Raw genomic sequence first — 17,917 nt, forward strand, 5'->3', positions numbered from 1 at the left:
TGATAGAGTAAAGAAAGGGATCCTGAGAAACATGAGCTCAAATTGAAAAAGTAGTTTGGAGTAACTGTTAGGGGGCTTATTCCTTCACCCACTTACTTCCCTGGTCCTTCTCGCGTGAACAGAGAGCAACAATACCCGAAGTCCAAAGGTGCAAACAATTCAGTGTTTATTGGGGTGAACTTCCAGCAAGCAGGATTCCAGTTTCCTTCCTTAGTGTCCCCATTCCCAGCTCTGACACCACAGAGCCTTACCTGTGTCCCTGTTCCCATTTCTGCCCTTAGCTAAACATGATTTCAATTTCCCCACCCCATTCCCTGTTCCCATTTCCCCCCCAACCACTCACTCACTTCCTGATTGACTGCAGGCTATACCTTAACCAATCATTTTCCTGAAATTTAACTAACCAATCCTAACATATTGTAACATGATTATTTAACCAATTATATCCCACCACCTTAATTAGTTTACACCCAGCAAAATTAATTATACAGCAGACAGGAACAATCACAGAACCAGACAGAGATTATACAGACAAACAATAGGGAAATGGGGACTACGGTGATAGAACAACAAAGAAATGAGGATTTCACATCCCAGCTATTGATAAGTGAGTTCTTGCCAGAAAAGGATGCTATCAAACTAAGTTTCCTTTTACATCTTCTAGGCACTTCCCTTTCTCTGAAGGTGATAGGCACTATCAGGACAGGACTGTATTCCTAACAGCCCAATAGCACCTTATTTCAGTGTGACTAGTTTGGCATGTGAGGATCTGACCATTTGCTTCCCAGTTTATGGCTGCCTCTGCTGCTTAGCCAAAGGCCTTAGCCTAAGCACAGGGCCTCAGACTGTCACAGTAAGAGAAGGACCTTACACCGGCAGACAGTGATTTTGATTCTTTCTTTTATACCTCTCAGAGGAACAGCCGTGTTAGTCTGTATTCGCAAAAAGAAAAGGAGTACTTGTGGCACCTTAGAGACTAACCAATTTATTTGAGCATGAGCTTTCATGAGCTACAGCTCACTTCATCGGATGCATACCGTGGAAACTGCAGCAGACTTTATATACACACAGAGAATATGAAACAATACCTCCTCCCACCCCACTGTCCTGCTGGTAATAGCTTATCTAAAGTGATCATCAAGTTGGGCCATTTCCAGTACAAATCCAGGTTTTCTCACCCTCCACCCCCCCACACAAATTCACTCTCCTGCTGGTGATAGCCCATCCAAAGTGACAACTCTTTACATAATCAAGTCGGGCTATTTCCTGCATAGATCCAGGTTTTCTCACATCCCCCCCACCCCCATACACACACAAACTCACTCTCCTGCTGGTAATAGCTCATCTAAACTGACCACTCTCCAAGTTTAAATCCAAGTTAAACCAGAACATCTGGGGGGGGGGGTAGGAAAAAACAAGAGGAAACAGGCTACCTTGCATAATGACTTAGCCACTCCCAGTCTCTATTTAAGCCTAAATTAATAGTATCCAATTTGCAAATGAATTCCAATTCAGCAGTTTCTCGCTGGAGTCTGGATTTGAAGTTTTTTTGTTTTAAGATAGCGACCTTCATGTCTGTGATTGCGTGACCAGAGAGATTGAAGTGTTCTCCGACTGGTTTATGAATGTTATAATTCTTGACATCTGATTTGTGTCCATTTATTCTTTTACGTAGAGACTGTCCAGTTTGACCAATGTACATGGCAGAGGGGCATTGCTGGCACATGATGGCATATATCACATTGGTGGATGTGCAGGTGAACGAGCCTCTGATAGTGTGGCTGATGTTATTAGGCCCTGTGATGGTGTCCCCTGAATAGATATGTGGGCACAATTGGCAACGGGCTTTGTTGCAAGGATAAGTTCCTGGGTTAGTGGTTCTGTTGTGTGGTATGTGGTTGTTGGTGAGTATTTGCTTCAGGTTGCGGGGCTGTCTGTAGGCAAGGACTGGCCTGTCTCCCAAGACTTGTGAGAGTGTTGGGTCATCCTTTAGGATAGGTTGTAGATCCTTAATAATGCGTTGGAGGGGTTTTAGTTGGGGGCTGAAGGTGACCGCTAGTGGCGTTCTGTTATTTTCTTTGTTAGGCCTGTCCTGTAGTAGGTAACTTCTGGGAACTCTTCTGGCTCTATCAATCTGTTTCTTTACTTCTGCAGGTGGGTATTGTAGTTGTAAGAAAGCTTGACAGAGATCTTGTAGGTGTTTGTCTCTGTCTGAGGGGTTGGAGCAAATGCGGTTGTATCGCAGAGCTTGGCTGTAGACGATGGATCGTGTGGTGTGGTCAGGGTGAAAGCTGGAGGCATGCAGGTAGGAATAGCGGTCAGTAGGTTTCCGGTATAGGGTGGTGTTTATGTGGCCATTGTTTATTAGCACTGTAGTGTCCAGGAAGTGGATCTCTTGTGTGGACTGGACCAGGCTGAGGTTGGTGGTGGGATGGAAATTGTTGAAATCATGGTGGAATTCCTCAAAGGCTTCTTTTCCATGGGTCCAGATGATGAAGATGTCATCAATATAGCGCAAGTAGAGTAGGGGCTTTAGGGGACGAGAGCTGAGGAAGCGTTGTTCTAAATCAGCCATAAAAATGTTGGCATACTGTGGGGCCATGCGGGTACCCATAGCAGTGCCGCTGATCTGAAGGTATACATTGTCCCCAAATGTGAAATAGTTATGGGTAAGGACAAAGTCACAAAGTTCAGCCACCAGGTTAGCCGTGACATTATCGGGGATAGTGTTCTTGACGGCTTGTAGTCCATCTTTGTGTGGAATGTTGGTGTAGAGGGCTTCTACATCCATAGTAGCCAGGATGGTGTTATCAGGAAGATGACTGATGGATTGAAGTTTCCTCAGGAAGTCAGTGGTGTCTCGAAGGTAGCTGGGAGTGCTGGTAGCGTAGGGCTTGAGGAGGGAGTCTACATAGCCAGACAATCCTGCTGTCAGGGTGCCAATGCCTGAGATGATGGGGCGCCCAGGATTTCCAGGTTTATGGATCTTGGGTAGTAGATAGAATATCCCAGGTCGGGGTTCCAGGGGTGTGTCTGTGCGGATTTGATCTTGTGCTTTTTCAGGAAGTTTCTTGAGCAAATGCTGTAGTTGCTTTTGGTAACTCTCAGTGGGATCATAGGGTAATGGCTTGTAGAAACTCGTGTTGGAGAGCTGCCGAGCAGCCTCTTGTTCATATTCCGACCTATTCATGATGACAACAGCACCTCCTTTGTCAGCCTTTTTGATTATGATGTCAGAGTTGTTTCTGAGGCTGTGGATGGCATTGCGTTCCGCATGGCTGAGGTTATGGGGCAACTGCTGAATTGGAATTCATTTGCAAATTGGATACTATTAATTTAGGCTTAAATAGAGACTGGGAGTGGCTAAGTCATTATGCAAGGTAGCCTGTTTCCTCTTGTTTTTTCCTACCCCCCCCCCCCCCAGATGTTCTGGTTTAACTTGGATTTAAACTTGGAGAGTGGTCAGTTTAGATGAGCTATTACCAGCAGGAGAGTGAGTTTGTGTGTGTATGGGGGTGGGGGGGATGTGAGAAAACCTGGATCTATGCAGGAAATAGCCCGACTTGATTATGTAAAGAGTTGTCACTTTGGATGGGCTAGCACCAGCAGGAGAGTGAATTTGTGTGGGGGGGTGGAGGGTGAGAAAACCTGGCTTTGTGCTGGAAATGGCCCGCCTGTTGATCACTTTAGATAAGCTATTACCAGCAGGACAGTGGGGTGGGAGGAGGTATTGTTTCATATTCTCTGTGTGTATATAAAGTCTGCTGCAGTTTCCACGGTAAACATCTGATGAAGTGAGCTGTAGCTCACGAAAGCTCATGCTCAAATAAATTGGTTAGTCTCTAAGGTGCCACAAGTACTCCTTTTCTTTTTATACCTCTGTAACTAGCTAAGTGATAAGAATACACCTAAATTCTTAGAGTATAGGCCTTTACAGACAGGCCTGAATATCTATATCCTAACACTCCACCCCTTTTTTTTTTCTTTTTCTTTTGGGATCCTCCTGCCCAGGTATCCCTGGAAAAGCATAGGACATATGGCAACACATTTCCTGACAGGGCCAGGCATCAAGGTGGAAGGTGTTGATATTCCATTTGTCCCACTGCCCCTTGGGTAGTATAGTGCCCTGCACCTTCTCTCGTACAGGCATACCACACCTATTCCAATTAGTGTTCCAGACTTCCCATTAGAGTGGGCCTGAGAAGGTTGGGTCCGGGTTGTTTAGTACACTGTAGGGTTTGGAAGGCTTACTACATTACTTATAGGTTATCTCCATATGCAATGTAATACAAGTACAGTTAACAATACAAAATCCACAGCAACACTGAGTCCTGACCACTGCAGTATAGTCCAACATCCGAGACACCCCCAAAACGCTGCCCCTCCTCCTTCGACAGGGTCAAGATTGTATGTGTCCAGTTGCTGGCAGTTGCAACAAGCTGCTCTTGCAAGTTTTGCATGTTTTTGTCCATATCATAAGTCCATTGAATGTTCACAGAGAAATGGGTTATCATCCAAACCAGCTTAACTACTTGGTATGGAATCAGGCAGTATGCCCTGATTTGATTATTCACAGCAATAAGATTCACAGATCCATTTGTGCACCAAAGTCCAGATAGCAGCATATAGATGGGTGTAGTTTGGTTATGGGCTGGTGTAATTGTTACCCCAGTAATATGTACATTCCCAGCAAAACACCTTATACACAGTACACCCAATTGTCCACTCCTTGCATAGGCCATAGGAGATTCTACTCCTCCATAGTCATAGGAGAGGGGCACATACAAACATCTTCTGTTGATTTACACTATTTTACACACCCTCCATTGATTCCCAGTGAGCTCCTCCCCTTCTTATTATTTCCACTGGGCTTGTGGGGACCACCTTTGTTGCCGTTCCATTTCCAGGTACCATGATAGCTATTACACAGGTGCTGGCCTCCTAGTTAAGCATTTTGTATTCCCATACACATCTTCCCCCGCAAGGTCAGCCTTTTGAAGCCATCCCCCACCCACATCATGAGATTTTCTGTTCATTAAAATACAATAATGCTAGCAACAAGACAAACACCACAGACAAACACAAAACACAGATCCATGGTATTGTGGGTTATTTTTCCGCTGGCGCCAGCTTGCTTGTAGAGTGTCTTAACAACAACAAAAAAACAATTTCCACGCCACTGGTAGGGACAGATTATTGCTTAATAATAATACCACTTTCTTTTACAAATTTCCTTGCTAATTGCAGGAAAAACAGAAGAATTACCTCCAGGCTGTCCTTATTTTGTTCTATAGTCAGGCTAGTGAATTACCCCACTCACTGGTCATTTATGAAATTCATGAGGTGGTGTACCTCAGTTTTCCCTCTTGTACAACAGATCATGTTTGCAATAGTTTCTCTGCTGTACCAAGCTTTAAGTTTATTCTCAGGTAATAGCTGAGACACAGCTTCAGATTTTAGCTCTGTACACATACACACACACACCCCCCACTTAAGGTTAACCTGTCCCCCTTATTTTCAGGCTTGACTTGTTTTTTCACCTCCCTTTCCTGGAGGGCCATAATCTGAGTCTTCTAGTAGCTTGTTTGCTGACCAGATGTAATTCATTATTTGCAGGTCCTTTGTGCCCATCAGCTAGGTAATTTGCATTTACACAGAGGCTTACTAGCTTGCTTTCGGATCCAAAGCTATTAGCAGCTCAGAGACTGTCTTAAAAGGGAAACATTCCACTTCCACTAGAGTTCTGATTACTTTCCACTTTCATCTCCTGCTCCAAAACACAGAGATCTGAAAAAAGAAAGTACAACCTATTGTGGCTCCCTAAAGGGAAGGATAAACACCTTTAAAATCCCTCCTGGCCAGAGGAAAAAAACCTTTCACCAGTAAAGTGTTAAGAAGCTAGGATAACCTCGCTGGCACCTGACCAAAATGACCAAAGAGAAATCAAGATACTTTAAAAGCTGGAGGGGGGGAGAAACAAAGGCTCTCTGTCTGGGTGATGCTTTTGCTGGGAACAGAAAAGGAATGGAGTCTTAGAACTTAGTAAGTAATCTAGCTAGATATGCGTTAGATTCTGTTTTGTTTAAATGGCTGAAAAAATAAGCTGTGCTGAATGGAATGGATATTCCTGTTTTTGTGTCTTTTTGTAACTTAAGGTTTTGCCTAGAGGGATTCTCTATGTTTTGAATCTGATTACCCTGTAAGGTATTTACCATCCTGATTTTACAGAGGTGATCCTTTTACTTTTTTTCTTCAATTAAAATTCTTCTTTTAAAAACCTGATTGCTTTTTCATTGTTCTTAAGATCCAAGGGTTTGGGTCTGTGTTCACCTATGCAAATTGGTGAGGATTTTTATCAAGCCTTCCCAAGGAAAGGGGGTGTAGGGTTTGGGGAGGATTTTTGGGGGAAAGACGTTTCCAAGCGGGCTCTTTCCCTGTTATATATTTGTTAGATGCTTGGTGATGGCAGCAATAAAGTCCAAGGGCAAAAGGTAAAATAGTTTGTACCTTGGGGAAGTTTTAATCTAAGCTGGTAAAAATAAGCTTAGGGGGTGTTCATGCAGGTCCCCACATCTGTACCCTAGAGTTCAGAGTGGGGAAGGAACCTTGACAGAGCCCTAATAGGATTTTAATGAAGTACCATGTTTTATTTGCATTTCTTTTACCCCTTCTCCAATATACACTGCACACGTCCTGGGAAAATGCACATTCCTCCCATATAGTTTAACCTCCATAACATTATATTAGCCATATTAATTTTACACAAGGTGTAACTGCCTCCCCCATGCCCACAGAGTTTTCACGCACACCCACCAAAGCAACAATCTGATCCACCGGAGCCACCCCACGGATCAGTGTTCCCATCATTCCTCCCCTTTTCCTTTTCTTTTTCCTGTGCACACACACAAAATTCTCTTTTGCCTAACATGCCTTGCACTGTGATTACTCTTTTTTACACAACTGTACACCAATTACACTTCCATCTTGTACAACTAGACACAACCAGGGGCAGCCAAGTTAAGTTCCAATAGAAACCCCTTACATTCTTTAGTGATTTTGATTACATTACCCAATAGTGAAATAATTTTGATCAGATTCTCTCTCCGCCTGCTGCCTGCAGCAGTCCCTTATAGACCATTTCTGTGGGAAAAGCGCCCATTTTCCCTCAGAATAGCTGTAAAGGCTTCTGGGGACAGAAGTATAGTGGTGATAGTAGCCACTCTACCTGACCCCCGTGGATAATTTAATTACCAAGCTTCCATCCAATGTGACTGCACAGAGTTGCACATACAGTTACATTTATATAACTGGGTTTTATCATTAAACAAAAACTTCCTTCTTGTAACACCACAATTGTTACCTTTTACCATTTCCACAACTCCCAAATGTTTACTTTCCTGCAAACCCTGTATTATCAATTTTTGCAAAAGCTATTTGTAGCTTTTCACTCACTTCTTTAAATCACTTACTCCTACATTTAGTTCTTTAAGGTAGTGCAATTTGTCTGTAACAACTTAGCCACCAAGTACAACTATTGCCACACAGCTGCCTTAACCTGTGCTGTCTTTACCGTGACACTGTTCAAAGAGGCAGTAAAACATTTGTCTCCATGGATGCCCACGGATCTTTTACTCCAAAAATTCCAGTGGAATACAGCAGACCTCCCTCATACTTTGTCCAAAATAACCAAAAACATCTCACATAAGTATCCAAAGTACCCTCCATTAAAACTGCAGAAAAACAAAAGTGTGGAAAGGCGGGAGAGGAGGTGGAAAGAAACCAATTAAGCCTGTCAGGTCAGTTTAAAATATAGGCTACCAGCAGCAAATTAAGTAAACTGAGAAAAAGAAGAAAAAAAAAGAAAAGGACATAGTTAGCTCTGAGCCAAGAGTAGGCTCCCTGGGTTAAAACAGTTGGGAACCCTTAACCCCAGGTTCTCATCCTGGCTCTGGGAGAAGAGTGGGGGTTGTTACCTGCTCCTGCAAACCCTGCCATTTTGCACTTTGAAACTTTTTTTCTTCCCCTTCTTTCTCTCCACTCCCACAGGACCAAGTCCCAGCTCCAGTCTCTAAAGGTAGTCTGTTAACTCTGCTTTTGACTTTAAACCCTGTTGTGCCAAATCATCTTTAACTACCCCTAACTAATTTACAACCCTTCAGCAGCCCTTGCTGAAGCAGCACCAAACTTGAAAGATTCCTGGCAGCTTCCCATAATGCTGCCCTTACTTCAAAACTCTCACAAGTGGACTGAACTGCCTCCTTTCCCTGGAAGGCATTCAGTCCCCATGGGCAGAGACCTTCTTCCACTACCCGTACACCAAGGATGGTGGGCTCCTCAGCCACCCCCATCCCTCTGGGTCCCCTAACACTTCCTTCATTTCCTTTTTAATCTCATCCCAGGTTGACCCCTTCACCCGGTATGGGCCCTGGTTCTTCCTTATCCATTTATCCAAAAAATCCTTTACCCTGGCTTGCCAGAGCCCACAACTACCATCAGGAGAGTTCACGATACCCCCTCCAAGCAGCTGCGTGGACTGTTGGGGAGGGGGACTTACAGGCTGCCACTCACCTATCCAATGCAATGCATCTGAGTCACCGGCACCAAGATGTTACGGGGCTTATTCCTTCACCCACTTACTTCCCTGATCCTTCTCGCATGAACAGAGAACAACAATACCCAAAGTCCAAAGGTGCAAACAATTCAATGTTTATTGGGGTGAACTTCCAGCAAGCAGGATTCTAGTTTCCTTCCTTAGTGTCCCCTTTCCCAGCTCTGACACCACAGAGATTTACCTATGTCCCTGTTCCCATTTCCCCCCCTTAGCAAAACATGATTCCAATTTCCCCACCCCCATTCCCTGATCCCTTTCCCTCCTCCCCCCACCACACCCACCCACTTCCTGATTGACTGCAGACTATATAGTAAAACTTGAGTTCCGCTTAGCTATACCTTAACCAATCATTTTCCTGAAATTTTACTAACCAATCCTAACATATTGTAACATGATTATTTAACCAATTATATCCCACCACCATAATTAGTTTACACCCAGCAAAATTAATTATACAGCAGACAGAAACAATCACAGAACCAGACAGAGATTATACAGACAAACAATAGGGAAATGGGGACTACAGTAATGGAACAACAAAGAAATGAGGATTTCACATCCCAGCTATTGATAAGTGAGTTCTTGCCAGACAGGATGCTATCAAACTAAGTTTCCTTTTACATCTTCTAGGCACTTCCCTTTCTCTGAAGGCGATAGGCACTATCAGGACAGGATTGTATTCCTAACAGCCCAATAGCACCTTATTTCAATGTGACTAGTTTGGCATGTGAGGATCTGACCATTCGCTTCCCAGTTTATGGCTGTCTCTGCTGCTTAGCCAAAGGCCTTAGCCTAAGAACAGGGCCTCAGACTGTCACAGTAAGAGAAGGACCTTACACCGGCAGACAGTGATTTTGATTCTTTCTTTTATACCTCTGTAACTAGCTAAGTGATAAGAATACACCTAAATTCTTAGAGTATAGGCCTTTACAGACAGGCCTGAATATCTATATCCTAACAGCCGTGTAGCAGCCGTGTTAGTCTGTATTCGCAAAAAGAAAAGGAGGACTTGTGGCACCTTAGAGACTAACAAATTTATTTGAGCATAAGCTTTTGTGAGCTACAGCTCACTTCATCGGATGCCTAACAGTAACATGAGGTGAAGAAGATAAGGAATGGTGTCCCTAGCCTTTGTTTGTCAGAGGGTGAAGATGGATGGCAGGAGAGAGATCACTTGATCATTACCTGTTAGGTTCACTCCCTCTGGGGCACCTGGCATTGGCCACTGTTGGTAGACAGGATCCTGGGCTGGATGGACCTTTGGTCTGACCCAGTATGGCCATTCTTATGTTCTTATGTAAGAAGAGCGCTGAGAAGCGAATGGAACACGAGTGGGGAAATGGGATGGATCACAGAAAGAGAAGGGGGCTCAAAGGGGAAGTGGAGTTAAGGGTGAAAAGAGAGGATGGAGATAAGGTGAAAGCTAACCCACTTTTTTCTGCTGAAGATGGAACTGAAATCTCTGATCCACTGTAGTTTGAAACAACTTACTTTTCCCTTTCCCTAGCATTTTTGGCGATTGTGGTTTTTTCTTTTAATGATATTGAACAAGCCCTGAAATTATATCATGTTTTTAGAACATTTACTGCTATCTATTTCAAACACCTCTCTTGGGAGTTTTTCAGGAGGTTATATATGAGAGGCAAATTAATTCTATTCACAGGTGGAGGCATGACATGAAGACTTTTTTCCCTTGCAAATTTAACACACTCTCTCTCTTTCCTTCCCTACTTCCCATTATGCTGGAGAACCCTTACTTTTCTTGGAGCATTTCTTTAGCAGCATCTATACAAAGCTCTCAAACCCCTTCACAAAACTGGGTAAGTTGTATCACACGATATTTCAGATCAGAAGCCTTGGGACACTGAGAAGTTTTGATTTGCCAAAGATCACATCTCCCAAGTCAGTTGCAAAGTTAGAAATAGTACCCAGGTCCTCTGTTTGTTCCCCATCCCATGCTGTAAAATCTGCCCATGTGGGCAAAAATGCAAGGCTCACTCATGGATCATATCAGACCAGCAAAGATCGATTATGCAAGGATTGTATCTAGGGAAGGACTAGAGCTGGGCAAATAAAGAGAGAAACAAAGTCAGTCTTTTTTTAAAAAAAAAGGTGAAATTTGTCTATATTCATGAACAATGAAAATATATTAAATAATGAATTCCAAAAAACTGAAAATTCGATTGAATAAATTATTCAAGGTCTATTATTTGGGCAGCTCTGCTAAGGACACTCTGACATTTTATGCATGACCTATTCACCTTCTCATGCATGAGCCTTGCATTTTTGCTGGTATGTGGAAAATGGTGTTGCTTTTGTATTTCCTCAGGGTGAGATTCTCCTGTTCAGAGGACCAGTACTGGACTTATGCCCCTTTTCCATTATACTTCAGACATCAAAATATTACTGACCCTTTGAATTTCATGTAAAAGACTTTGTCAGCTTCAAAACATAAGTTTCCAACTAGAAAGCCAAAAGAGAGAATGAAAGAGATATTTCTTGTCAGGACTGGATGTGGAAAATAATACTAGAGATGCTATGGAAAGGCATTTCTCAGAGTCAGAAATTAAGACATATGGAAATCTTATAACAGAATTGCTCGCAACATTTCCAATCGATTTTCAACCCATCTCAAGAGCAGATGTGGTGGAATAGTACAAAACCAAAAATAACCTAATCTTCATTTGCAAAAACTTTCATGAATAATGGCATGGAATTCAGCTCACTAGGATTCGCAGGGTGACTTTTATTAATGGCAAATATTTGGAGGGATAATGAGGTTCCATGAACATATTTGTGAATCCCCAAAGCATAAGGTTATTGTCAATGCCTATTGTTTCAAAAATTCTTACTGGTTTGTAAGAACTTTGGGGAAGGGAACATGGGTAAAATTTTCAAAGTACCTGTGACTCAGGAGGCTAAGTCATTTTGACTGCTGAAGGGATGTAGTCCTAAGTCACTTAGAGGCTTTTATAAGTTTCATTCTAATGTCACCATCTGTGTTTGAACAGCACAGAACATTATGGACCACCCACCCTGATAGGGGCCTTTGGGGCACTACCGTAATAAGCATAATTAATAAGAGCATCTCTTGTTGACCATAATGTGTTCTCCAGTTATCCAGTGAGGGATCAGAAATAATAATGCGTGTCTAAGGTGATACATCACTGGATAACTGGAGAACTCACAGATAGCAGGTACTAGCAGTTCATGAGCATGTCAGACTAAAAATTACTCCTCCAAATTATTCGGCAAATTATTAAAAATAACAAACTTCATTGTAGAAAGTCAAAGATTGGTGCAGAAATCATTTATTACGCAAAAAATAAGCTAAGGTCCCAGTTCAGAAATGCACTTAAGCAATTGAATCAATCAGACTCAAGCACATGCTTTAATGCTTTCTTGAGTAGAGATGAGTTCCTGAATCCAGGGCTTTGGAGCGGAGCCCGTAGGGCAGCTCTGGAGCAGTGGAGCTGCAGGTTTTTGCCTGGAGCTGGAGCGGAGCCGGAGCACAGCTCCAAAGCCCTGCCTGAATCTGGGCCTATTAAGAAATTGGTAGTATTGTGTAGGTCATCCACTTTTACTCCAGAGGTTCAGATAGTTCTGGTGAGGTTTGGGAAAGGACCTGAACTCTTGGATTCTCCTCTGAAACCAATTTCTGAAAATGTTCAATTTGGCTCCTCAGTATCCAAAACAAAGGAAGAACCATCCTTTCCATCAGCCAGTGGCGACTGTCAAAATGGTGATGCTGAAGCCAAATGGCTGCAATTTTCTTGTGAACAAAAGGAAAAAGCCTTCAGAAGATTATTCTTCAAAAATAGGGCCCATGGTATCAGTATGGTTGTGAGTCATTCTTCATGGAACCAGTCCTCGATTCAACACCTGATCTGCCCCTACTGTATTTACTACTTCTTGAATATCCATTTTGTGTTTGAGTGGTGAAGTCTAAGACGGATTTGATAGGGAGGTCATAATGACATCTTTATTGGAATCCATTCTGAATCCATTCTGAATCCATTCTTTGTTATCTTAGTTTTACAATATAATTAATTAAGTTTGTGATTTTCCCCCCTTTCCTGCAATCTATGGAAGTACAAAACTTTGATCTTGCAAGGAAAGATCATTACAGAACACATCTGTGGTATCCATGTGATTAATACTGCAGCCTAAGAGTCACTCTGAGACTTATGGCGTACAACTAAAATGCTTGAATACACCAACAATCTCTTCGCCTTGCTCACCTTCTTACTAAATAATTCATCAGCTTAATGATAATGACATTCAAATATCATAATTACTGCCGACTCTTTAAAAAACATCAATTTTGAGGCTGAAAATGTAACGCTTTCACCCCCCCCTTCTTCCCACCATTACCTATTAATGACAAAATATGATCTTTATTCATTCCACTGACATAATATAAAACCAACGTAGATTTCCCATTTTTCATAAAATTTTCATCCGCGCTATTAGTTTCACTGATAGCAGGCTGGGAAATGTTGTTAGGATACAAGATGGACGACACTGCAAAACCACAGCATGTTAAGAAGTCATAAAATTTTATTCAGTTCATTTACTGCTACAGTCCAGTAACCGTATAGTAACAGTATGCTATTTTTATTGTGTATTTATTTAAAGGTTGAATATTCCCTCTGCTGGGCCCTCTAACTGAATTAAACTGGTTTTCTAATGAACTCCATTGTAGTAGGTGAGGAGTACACATTCAATCTATTGTTTCTCTTTGTCTCTGACTGTCTTACTTTGTATATATTACTAGTTGGTTTGCAAGAGCTGGGGAATAAACAGTTGGTGTATTAAACAAAATCTGCCTAGAGAAGATATGTAAGAGGTGAACAATGTTATGGATCACTGGCCAAATCATTTTTCAGAAAAATGTATTAAATTTTTTATCAGAGGGTTCTTAGGAGATGTACCGAAAGTCCATGCAACATTCAGAAATGTTGGTGCTAGAACCTTCATTCTTTGAAATAAACACCCCATTGGAGTTAGTGGATCACACCCTCCGTTCACAGGGATTCATGCAAACTTTTTTCTCTGTTTTCATTTTGCATGCCTTTTGCATGCCTTGAGCTTCTCTTTGTATTTTTTGGTTGGGAGGGGATGAGGGAACCTCAAAGCAGAACTTGAAATAAACCATTTGTGGGTCAAAACCAATGGTTTTATGTTTCCACCTAAAGCCATAAATTATAGAATCATAGAAGATTAAGGTTGGAGGAGACCTCAGGAGATCTAGTCCAATCCCCTGCTCGAAGCAGGACCAACACCAACTAAATCATCCCAGCCAGTTTTAGCAAAACTGTACACAGTTATCCCACTCCAGCAGGGAAATGGACTGGATAGTGTGAAAAAGTCTTTATCACTTCTAATTTCTATGAAATTCTCATGCTAGGCTGATTGAAGATCAACCCTGATTTGCCCAAAAGCCCTCAGCAAATTTCTGAGCTAGAGCTCAGAATAGTGCCTCAGGATCCCAATAAGTACCAAGTCACACATAACTATCTCGGTCTCAGAGAACTTGCAACATAAGTATAAGACAAAGAGGAAAAGCTCAATGCAGCTAACAAATGGAGGGGATGCAAGGTAACAGTGAAATGATTTGGAACAACATGGTAAGCAATGGACACAGCACACAAACTGCTAAGCCATTGTTATGTTTTTTGTAGGCATCTCAGCAGAGGTGAGTTTTCAAGCCTTCCTGACTATCTTTCTGAATTCCAAAAGTTTCATGAATTTTAGCAAGTACAGTTATTCACCCAGTAAAATTGCACCGGAAAGTGTTATTCACTATCTGTTGTTCTGTTTTAAAAATTTCAGTCATCCAGTCAGGGAAGCAAAACAATGCCATGTGTTGGGCCCTACCAAATCCATGGTCCATTTTGGCCAATTTTACAGTCACAGGATTTTAAAATTTGTAAATTTCATGATTTCAGCTATATAAATCTGAAATTTCATTGTGTTGTAATTGTAGGGGTCCTGACCCAAAAAGGACTTGTAAGGGGATCACAAGGTTATTGTAGGAGGAGTTGAGGTATTGCTACTCTTAATTCTTTGCTGCTGCAGGCGGTGGTGATGCCTTCAGAGCTGAGCAGCTGGAGAGCAGCGGCTGCTGGCCGGGAGCCCAGTTCCAGAAGCAGCAGCACAGAAGTAAGGGTAGCATAGTATGGTCTTGCCACCCTTACTTCTGTGCTGCTGTCTGCAGAGCTGGGCCCTCAGTCAGCAGCTGCCACTGTCTCTGAAGTCAGCACAGAAGTAAGGGTGGCAATACCATGACCCCCTAAAATAACCTTGTGACCCCCCTGAAGCTCCCCTTTGGGTCAGAACCCCCAGTTTGAGAAACACTGGTCTCCCCCGTGAAATCTGTATGGTATAGTGTAAAAGCACACAAGACCAGATTTCATGGATAGAGAGCAGATTTCATGGTCCGTGATATGTTTCTCATGGCCGTGAATTTGCTAGAGTCCTAGCCATGTGACGCTGGTCACCAAGAACACACCACTGAGGAGAGGAGAGGATGAGAGAGAGAATGGGCCATGCCTGACAGATATTAGTCATGTTATTTAATGCACAGCTGGAAGGTACCTAGACTCTATATACTATAGAACATATAGAACATCACACATTAATTATTATAGTACCAAATCCTGCTCTTATTTATGCCTGTGTAAGCCCAGAGGAACTCAACTGATTTAAGTAGAGTGACTCTGGAATTACATTAATCTAACTGAGAAGGGAATTTGACCCATAGTGAATTATCAGATCAAACAGTTTGGGAAGAATGCAGACTGACATTTACTCTTTCCAAACAGTCAGTCAAATGTCAAAGATAACTATCACATTTGAAGATGATCAGGACAACTTTGTGAGTCCAAAGGTCTGTTTCTACTGTTATATACCATCTAAATAAGGAATAACTCAAAGTTATCACATTGGTGTTAAACTGGCATCAGAGGAGAATCAGGGTAAAATCCTGTCAACACTTGTTAGTTAATGAGAGTTTTGCCATTGACTTTAGAAGAACTAGGATTTCATGCCAACTGAGTAGCAAATTTTATTCAAAATAAACAGTTCAACCAGCCCTACCATCAGGTCTGGGTCATTCGGGATTCATAATGAAACTCAAAGCTGAGTGACTTTTGGAGCTGATTAGACAATAACATTTTCATTCTCAGGAAATTGTGACTTTTCATAATTTGTTTTCATTCCAAATTGGAACAAAAGGTCAAAATGTATCACAGAAGAGAAATTGTGGGGATAAAATGGAAATATCAAAATGTTTCATTTTGATAGTGTGGAATCATTTTATTTTGATGATGTAAAACATATAAAATATTGACTACAATTTATAATGCTAAATATAATATGCAATTACAATCAATGTTTTATTTTAATTAATATTTCAATATAATATTAAAGTAAAAATTAAATGAATTGCACAATGAACTCAAAATGAAATGATTTTACCTTAGTGAAACAAAACATTGCCATTTTTTAAATGAAAGTATAGTTAAAATGATTTGCGTCACCATTTTTCTGATGAAAACGTTGTCAAAATCAACACATTCCCTCAAAATATTTGGACTCTGCATGTTCTGATGAAAAAGTGTTCCGTCTGACTAGCTCTTTCCTCTGTTTTTTGAATACCGTTTCGGAAGTTTTGAATGGACCTAATCCCATAGACTCAATAAAAACTTCCACAGAACCTTTCACGTGAATAGAGCAGGATGTAGTGAGCATAAGCATTTTTTAATACAACACAGAAGCATAACACACAGAAGCAAATAGAAAAAGAAAGAGCAACAATACCACTTGATTCTGTCTGAAACTGGGCATATTAGAAGCATAATGCAGGGACTGACCCTATATACAAGAAAACATGTAGGCATTACAAAGACCTTGCTTTCTCCTGGCGTTGGATTGAATTGGATTGACAAAAGAGTACAGGATGCGTTTTTCAGGGCAAGAATACAAAAGGAGTGAGATTGGCCATTTACATCAGGGTAAATGGTTCTGTATGTATCCATTCCAAAGAGCCGTGTTAAAGACTAAATGGGTCATGAGGAATATGTTGAAGACCATCCCAAGAGAGAGGAAGCATACATTAAAATGAGAAAAAGAATGTGTGTGAATTAATCAACCTCTTTAGCACTGGTTGCTTTCAGCCTCTTCTGCATTGGTTGGGGAACGTTTACGAATCAATATGTATAGTAAACAATCGCTTCTTATAGTGAAATGTCAGAGACACTTCCTCGAATGGCTAATATCAAGAAATGAACTAAACGAATGATCAAAACAAGAAAAGAAAGTTAAAATAAGTTTGTCAGGAAGGTCAAATGACTCTGGCTGAAGTTGGTAAATCTAAGAGAGAATTTGTCCATTTGAGCAACCTTTCTTAGCACTTAGATACCCCAATCAAGGAGCAGGGCCCATTTGTACACAAGAAAGAATGCTAGGTGCACGGAAAAGAATAAAATATTTGTGCTAATTTCCTAATAGTGCAGAATTCAGACATGAATTCCATTTAGGTCTAGTGAAGACCGGCCAAATCGACAGCAGATCACTCTCCAGTCGACCCCTGTACTCTACCCCCCAAAGAGAAGAGTAAGGTAAGTCAACAGGAGAGTTTCTCCTATTGACCCCCTGTGGTGTAGACGCCGCGGTAACTCGACCTAAGGTACATCGACTCCAGCTATGTTATTCACGTAGCTGGAGTTGCGTACCATAGGTCGACTTACCGTGGTACTATAGACATAGCCTAAGAGCCAGAGTTTTAAAGGTATTTATTTTCAAAGGTATTTAGGCAGCTAACTTCCAATAATTTTAATGGGAGTTAGGCATACACATAACTTTACAAATCTGTCCCTACGGGTACGTCTACACTGCAATTAGACATTCACAGCTGGCACATGCCAGCTGATTCAGGCTTGGGGGCTTGGGCTAAGGGGCTGTTTAATTGTAGAGTAGATGTTCAGGTTCAGGAGGCAACCTGAGCTCTGGGACCCTCCCAACTCATAGGTACTAGAACCCACGCTCCAGCTGAACCCCGTCTACACTGCAATCAAACAGCCCCTCAGCCCGAGGCCTACAAGCCTGAGTCAGCTGGCACAGACCAGTCATGGATGTCTAATTGTAGTGTAGACATACCCTTAGCCTCTTTAGTCTCTCAAGCACTTTTGAAAATATTACCCTTTAGCCTCATTCAAAATTCCCACACCAAAACGGGCATTTAGTTGCCCAACAGCTGATGTAAACAATGAAAAGATCTTCTGTGTATGGAAACTGGACTCA

The sequence above is a fragment of the Caretta caretta genome, chromosome 5 (genome assembly GCF_965140235.1).
Source record: "Caretta caretta isolate rCarCar2 chromosome 5, rCarCar1.hap1, whole genome shotgun sequence".
In the NCBI taxonomy this organism is placed as follows: domain Eukaryota; kingdom Metazoa; phylum Chordata; order Testudines; family Cheloniidae; genus Caretta; species Caretta caretta.